Here is an 8133-nt window from a genome sequence, read left to right as displayed (position 1 = left end):
CAGTGCTACTAATAAGGGCATTCTAGAAGGGAATTCCTATTGGTGGGACTATGAGGAGCACTATTACTATGGGGGGCAGTAATGTTTCTTTAGGATAGTATTTGGGGGTATGAGGGGGGGGGGGTTGAGGTTTTGGCATAGCAAGCAGCAGGATAACACTGTGGGGACTCCAGTTGGGGGATAATGATAGAAAGTGAGGAAGCTAAGATTTCTGTGTGTCACACTCTGCAGAGACGAGGCGGCTGAGAGAAGTTGTCCAGACCGAATGGAGAAGATGATGACAGAGAGGAGACGTCCCCTGAAGGCCCTGGATGTGACAGGTAAGTGCCGCTGTATAGCAAGTACAGCATAGTGCGGGGGGGCATATTTATTGGGGCTTGTGCCCTGGATCTTTTGAGACCCTAGCAACGCCCCTGGCAGAAAGCCTCCGTGGGCTGGCAGCACAGTGTTGAGGTGGCCAGCACGAAATCCTCCGGGGCACTCTCTGTGGTAAGAAGCATCAGCCAAGATGGTGGTTGAGGTGCCCTTGATGTTAAGGGTGCTTATAGGGTGCTTGTTGCCACTGAGTCCTTTAATGGATTTTGTCGTGACGCCAGTACCGTTAATGGTGGTACAACCATAGGTAGTAATAATGAGGTAGACAGTGGTAAGATGCACCTTACAACTTTTACTTTAGTGGTTTTTTAGTTGCTGTAGTACAATTATGCAGTCTTTAGATGGTACAGAGACGATACTACCAATCCACTGTTTAAGGCTTGTCAGGTGTTTGGTTGGTTTTGGAGCAGTGGGTTAGGTGTACCTGGTTCCTTTAGATGCTTTGGATCCTATTTCTTAGATTTCCCTACAAGCTAAACATTGGTAGACAGGAAAACTCTACTGTCCCTTAGAAGGTTGGTGTGGCTGCCAGAAGCTATAAATCCTCCACCATGCAAAGGTGTCTGTGGCCCTAAATAATGGCTCTTATCACCGATGAATTCCTAGAAATGCTTGTTTCTTTTCCAGGGAGGCAAACTCTTCTCCTACTGGTCAGGGATGCAAGTCTATAGTCCAGCTACAGAAGGAAAACGCTCTTCTGCGCCTAACATCTGAGTAAACACCTTCTAGCGAAGTTGGCTCCACTCACTAATCTGTGTTGCGAAGTCTTCACTCTATCTTTCCTCCCACTAACTTGATCTGACAACCAAGTGCTTGTAATAATATAAAAAGTGCTCTTAAGCAGTGCCCACACACACGTAGTGGGACGCTGCAAAATTGCCATCATGCAGGAGTCCCAACTTCAGGTAGTGCCTGAAGGGAAGAAAGGGTGCACCCTCCTCTCACTGGACCAGCCCTAGGGAGCAACGGTCTAAGGGAAACCACTGTGACAATTCCTATAGTCAGCCCCACAACCACTTCCATCCTCTGCTCACACATACGCAGCAGTATAACCAGTGCACAGATGTCAATAAATAACAAGGACTGTGACTGATGTGTAATATAATGCATTTACATGTGACTGACGTAATATAATACACTTATTGACACAAAAATCACACACCAAGAAGGAGTTGTTGGAATCCGGTATTATGGGCAGGGGACCACTACCTACTATTATACTGCATGTAAGGGACTGTGCTCACATACACTGTAGATGACTATTACTGGTGGATTGTTAGAGATACATAAGGGGTGCTATTTAATGAGCTGTTTAAGGTCAAGGGGCCCATATACTGTTCTTCCATGAACACTTTCTGCTGGCTGTGGTCGCCCCTGATTCCATAGAATAACACAGAACAGGCTTGATGAAGCTACAAGGAAACTGAAATTCCCCTGGAGGCTCAGTAAAGGAAAGTCCCTGCCAGTAAAGGGAGTGGTCACTATGCATGCAAATTTACAAGTTTTAGTTTTCTGGTGTGCTGAAGTACAGAAATTGTGATAATCCACCACTTGTTTATTGCAGATCTTAAATTTTTTAACACATCCAGTCCCAAGACTCTTCCGTCTTCTAGCACTGTGATTGCAACCTCTGTCACTCTAGCTGTCAATGGCCGGACACGTAATGGTAACCATGGCACAAAGTTTCCTAAGCACCTTTATGTACCTCCACATCCCAAATCAGAAACGTGGATAGGAGTTTGCCTGCAGTTGGGGAGAACCGCCCTATGGTTGCATTCCATTGCCTTAAGTGAAAGTATTACACGCCACATCTGGCAGCTAAAGTCAGTTAGGAAAGGGAAGGATAAGGAAGATTGCTTGAAACATCTAAAGAGACACCAGTTTGGCCTATGGTTATTTGTGCATCTGAGGATACTGTATTTCTGTGTAAGATCAGCCGGTCCATAACAAGTAAGGCTACTTTCACACTTGCAGCAGAGTCATCCGGCAAGCACATTACCGGACATTTTTTCATGCAACGGATCCGTCGTTCCGTCGCCGGAAATTAATGCCGGATCTGTCAAACCGTATGTCATCAAAATAGCGGATCCGTCTGTTCCGTTTACTTCCGTTTTTAAACGGGAAGACGGATCCGGTATTCAAATTTTGAGAGATGAAAGAGATTCAATCAGTTATGCAAATACTACAGTGGCTATAAAAGACAACCGACGGTCACTTACCCCTCAAATGCTCCCTCTGAAGATTGCAAAGATGATGCCGGACCATATTCGTTTTGGATCTCGGGATCTAATCCTGGTTTCATGCGGGAGAAGACGTCTTAGAGCCAGACGGCGTCGTAAGCGTCGCTATTGGGTGCATCCAATAACCTCTGCAAGAATAAGAAGGGGAGCTTTTGAAACTCTTTTTCCTGAATTGAGGGATTATCCAGAAAAGTTTTAAAATTACTTACGGATGAGCGTAGAAAGTTTTGATGATCTCTTACAACGTGTCGACCTCAGTTGGTCTTTATCAAGCAGTCTGGACTGCTTGATAAAGACCAACTGAGGTCGAAACGTCGCTGTATACTGGCTGCTTGAGTGAATAAATCACCACTATTTTCATTATTCACCGGCGAGTGCTGCGGATTATTGAATTGTCTGGATGAGTTGGGACCCCCAGCCAGGATCCCTATCTGCGCGCACCATTTGGCTTGTAAGCCATTTCCTGGTCAGTACCCAAATGAGTGGGATGAGTAGTGCTGCCAACCCCTGAATCTCTTACAACGTGTGTCACCTCACATCCAAAGACAAGACACCACTTTACGCCGCTGTGTTTCCCCAGCAGAACGCCTATTGCTGACCATAAGGTAAAGAAAATTGTAATAGTTATTATATATTGCTAACTTTATTTTTAGTATAATGTTTTTATGGTTGATATTTGTGGTTTTAAAGTGACACCATAAATCTTTGAGAACCGAAATTTCCTAATTTATTCATGGGAACGCCCTCAATTCAGGAAAAAGAGTTTCAAAAGCTCCCCTTCTTATTCTTGTAGAGGTTATTGGATGCACCCAATAGCGACGCTTACGACGCCGTCTGGCTCTAAGACGTCTTCTCCAGCGTGAAACCAGGATTAGATCCTGAGATCTAAAACGAATATGGTCCGGCATTATCTTTGCAATCTTCAGAGGGAGCATCTGAGGGGTAAGTGACCGTCGGTTGTCTTTTATAGCCACTGTAGTATTTGCATAACTGATTGAATCTCTTTAATCTCTCAGAATTGCGACTGCCAATAAGGCTCTGCATTATTATTTTGACTTGAACATCTTGTATGGTAATGTTTTACCCATATATTGGGCATTAACGATGTTGAAAGCACTGTGATCAATATTGTTCGCCATGTAGAGCCAGTTTTATCATTGCATTTTCTAAAACATGTGTTAGGCCGGAGAAAATTTTGACAGACCAAATGAATGGCCATAATGTCCCAAAGAATTGCGTCCGATTGATGTACCTTGTATATTATTTTGGTTTCTGGGAAGTGAAGAAAGTTTCACCTCACTCCATTTTCAATTTCGCCTTGGGATATCAACTGTCTCCATAATTGTGAAGGAGACATGCCGTGTTTTGTGGGAACAACTGCATGATGAATTTATCCCACATCCAACTCAACAGCATTGGACAGAAATAGCAGAAACATTTTGGGACGTTTGTCAGTTTCCCAACTGCATCGGTGCGGTAGACGGGAAACGTATTAGGATTATCAAGCCCCCAAGGAACCGGATCAGAGTTTTTCAACTATAAGAAATATTTCTCTATCATCCTAATGGCCATCGCAGTTGCACAATATCGTTTTGTTGCCGTCAACGTAGGGGCCTACGGCCACACAAATGATTCCATGGTTTTAAAAAATTAAACGTAGGGCCTACGGCCACACAAATGATTCCATGGTTTTAAAAAATTAAACGTAGGGCCTACGGCCACACAAATGATTCCATGGTTTTTTAAAAATTCTTATATGGGCTGTAGTCTATATAACAGACAATTAGATTTTCTTCTGCATCAACCACTAGCAGGTACAGATGGCCACCCATGCCGTTTGTATTGGTTGGTAATGAGGCCTTCCAAATGTGAGGAAATCTTCTGAAACCGTATTCCAGCCATGGATTAGATTTTAAAAAAATGCACATTCAACTACCGCTTGACCAGGGCTCGAAGTATGGTGGAATGCACATTCGGGATTTTGGTGGCAAAATGTTGGATTTTCACTAAACCCATTCATATGAAAGTAGAAACGGTTGACGAGGTGGTAAAGTCTTCTGTTGTGTTACACAACTACCTCCTTAAAAAAAGAACCACTAAGTTTGGAACAGAAATCGGAGGACAGCGAGATGGCTAGCATTCAAAGTTTTGGACCACGGTCAAGTGTAGCAGTTGCACGGATGAGAGACTGTTTTGCGGATTATTTCTGCTCTGATGCAGGAAGGGTGGACTGGCAGGACCGATTTTGTATAAACAGTTTGTGATAAATTTTCCTCGAACCGTTAAGTTCTGTTTGTTTGCCTGTTAGTTGGTGGTTACAGTGGGGTGTATTGTTGCATATTGGATTTTTTGTTCATTAAATATTGTTTATCAACGTACATTTAATTTGTTTTCGTATATTTATGTCCCCACGCTTGAGGAGCAACACATACTTGTGTCGCTTCACTGGCACTGGGAGATTTGGTCAGACCTGTTATACACACACTATTGTTCTATCTCCCCACGCTAGAGGAGCGACACATACTTGTGTCGTTCCTCGGGCGCTTGGAGATTTGGTCAGGCCTGTTCTACATACACTTTATGTTATTTCCCATCGCTGGTGGAGCGACCCAAGTATTGGTCGCTTCAAAAGCGATGTGAGATGTTAAATTTTTGTATACACTATTTAAAAAAAGAAATTGTCAAAACCAAATATATTTTATTTTAAAATATAATTTTTTTATAAATAATATAAATAAACTTTCAAGAAAAATACAACTACAAATGCCTATATGTAGGCCCAGTGGGAGTAGAAGGTTGGGTGGTGGAGGGCAGAACACGGTTTGGTCCCCCTCGGTCCTGTTCTTGTGCCCCTGTGGACATATAAGTGTGTGTTGTGGCAAGTACAACAGAGGGAGTGTGCAATCTTGAGGGAGGGGCAGGAGAAGGAGTTGGCCGAGCAAGAGTAGAGGGAGTGTTGAAACTGGTGGGAGGAAAGTAATGAGGAGGAGAAAAGTGTTGAGTAAAGAGCTCGGCGGATTGGGAATGGGGAGGCTAGGATGGGGACTGAGGAGGTTGGGAAGGGGGATGGGTAGTTTGGGAAGGGGGTTGTTGAGGTTGGGATGGGGGATAGGGCATGGATGGAAGATAGGATGTGGGGCGGTGCTGTACTTGCCACAAGACACTGTCCACCTGTCTTCAGGCCTCAAACAGGTGGTCGGGCATAAACCATTCCATAACCCATAGTGATGCACCGGACCCAACTGCGACGTCGCACAGTGTCCTCCAAAGCGGCAACTCTATTGGTGAATCCCATCAAGGACTCGTAAACGAGCCTTGTGAGATCCTCGTAGTCCGCCTGACGGCTCCTACTGGCCATCATTCAGTCGCCAGAGGGCACAGGTAGGGGAACATTGAGGTCCCAACCAGCTGTTGGAGTAGGACCAGAGGGACCCGCGGTGGGTGGCTCTTCAGGGACCGTCTCCGGTGCGATAGCCTCCGGAAGGCCTTCACGAGGAGGTTCGGGCACCTGAGTACTGCTTGATGTGCTGTAAAGGAAACAAAAAACAAATTAATGTAAAAATAGAGAACCATATATGGATGTCCCGGGGAGAGTGTCAAATGAGTCTGTCTGGGCCATATACATATTGGAGATCAAAATTCTAGATTTGTATAAACATTATATCATACCTTCGCAGCTGTAGGGTTCTTCGAAGGAAGCCTAATGCAGCCGCATAATGGTACGGCCGCTTGCGTGTTCCTCGAGACCCACTCGGGCGCTTGACCTCCTCGTTGAAGTCTTCTTTTAGCGGTACCTCATTGACCGCCACCACACCATGATTGTCATCCCTGTCAATAAGAAAAAGAAAACAAAAAATAAATGAATTCTTAAAATTCATTTTTTGTTTAGGACATCAAAATGGTTTACTATTTGATTGAACCTGTCACAACAACAATAAAAAAAATATTGATGTTAAGTATCGGTAGCAGTGACCAACTTCAACCAGACAGAAAACCAATTTTGACTAAAAAGCAGACATAAGCAGTATACAAATTAATACTATATACTTACGGCACTCATCCCGATGACTTTCACTGAGGTCGTCGCAATTTGGCACTATCGCCTCACAGATCTAGAGCCAGAGGAGCCGGGATGCATTATGCTCTGCGTGGTCCCACAATGGTGGTCGGTCCTCCATCATCTGGATGAGGTTGTTGTCCTCATCCGTTCTGGTGGAGCCTCGGGAACGCTAAAATAAAACAAAAAACTTTTTTTAACATAATGTTTGAAAGATTTAGAATTAAAGACTTTTTGTGAAAATACTCACACGACCACGACCGCCGCGTGTTCCCGGACTTCCTCTGGCTGGGGCTCGACGACCTCTCTCGGAGTCAACTGGATGAGCTGACTGTAACAGAAAAAAAAAAGAAAAATTTACAAATATACAAATCATAATTCTGAGATAAACCTAAAAATTAAAAAAAACTACCGCTTGCTGTCCTCCACCACTGACTTCCTCTTCTCCTGCCGTCTCTGGGCCGGGAAGCCTCTTCTCCACAGATGATGACTGTGAAATCAAAAAAGAACATTTTTACAATCCTGTCATAATATTACAATGGGGAATGCTTCAAAAATTGACATACTGTATCATGTCAACGACGCCGTCTTGGAGGAGAGCTCCTGGCCTCAGTTGAAGATCATGTGCCTGTAGAAAAAAAAAATATAATAATTAGATTTGAATTATTCATAATACAACAAACCCACAAAAATATTACTTACTGGACATTATTTTTGTAGTCCTTAAAAAAAAAATTACTGGCTGGCCTGTTTCTCTGCACGTCAGGCTGTCAAGCAGGCTTGCGGGTAGGGCTATTTTGTGGCTTTTTCTCAGAACTTGGATTTTCTTTGTATATTTTTTGGCCTACATTAGAAAAAAATTATAGGAGTGTTATTCATGTTGTAAGACTACTACCCCTAGCATCCACTATGTACTTGAACCACCTGCAGTCCCTATGCAAAAGTACATAGGGCCCACAGGTGGTACAAGTACATAGTGGATGAAGTTAGCAGATAGTTGGAACATATAAAAAAAATGAGCGACTGGCTTAATCCCAAACTAAGGAGCTTATAGATGAGCCCTATAAAACCCTAAGAGCTCTCCCTGACTGCTATGCACATGCAAGGGTCTGTATGGTAGATGATTGCATGCCCACGTACCTAAGACTGTGTGACACCTGAAAACTCTATAATAGTAAGGGGACACGACCACCGTCTCCCTGCACTTAATACGGACGGAGTCAGGGTCACCTAGAATCAAGCCAGCAAGAAAACACAATAGAGTAACCTAGTACATAAGGCCGAAAAAAGACATTTGTCCATCCAGTTCAGCCTGTTATCCTGCAAGTTGATCCAGAGGAAGGCAAAAAACCCTGTGAGGAAGAAGCCAATTTTCCCCACTTTAGGGGAATAAAAAATTCCTTCCCAACTCCAATCAGGCAATCAGAATAACTCCCTGGATCAACGACCCCTCTCTAGAAG

The 8133-nt window shown here is 43.8% G+C and overlaps 1 long non-coding RNA gene across 1 annotated transcript; it reads right to left on the bottom strand.

Annotated features, from left to right (window-relative positions):
* Window positions 1-5449: 5449 nt before the first annotated feature.
* LOC122945845 lies at window positions 5450-7593 on the bottom strand. Its single transcript, XR_006391159.1, has 7 exons — window positions 7375-7593; window positions 7239-7300; window positions 7085-7162; window positions 6923-7003; window positions 6667-6844; window positions 6285-6443; window positions 5450-6142 (listed from the first exon to the last, which is right to left on the bottom strand). It is a non-coding gene; the product is annotated as an uncharacterized LOC122945845 (long non-coding RNA).
* Between the last annotated feature and the right edge of the window lie 540 nt (window positions 7594-8133).

Source organism: Bufo gargarizans, chromosome 8, assembly GCF_014858855.1.
Source record: "Bufo gargarizans isolate SCDJY-AF-19 chromosome 8, ASM1485885v1, whole genome shotgun sequence".
Classification (NCBI taxonomy): domain Eukaryota; kingdom Metazoa; phylum Chordata; class Amphibia; order Anura; family Bufonidae; genus Bufo; species Bufo gargarizans.
This window is presented reverse-complemented; position numbering and strand designations above follow the sequence as displayed.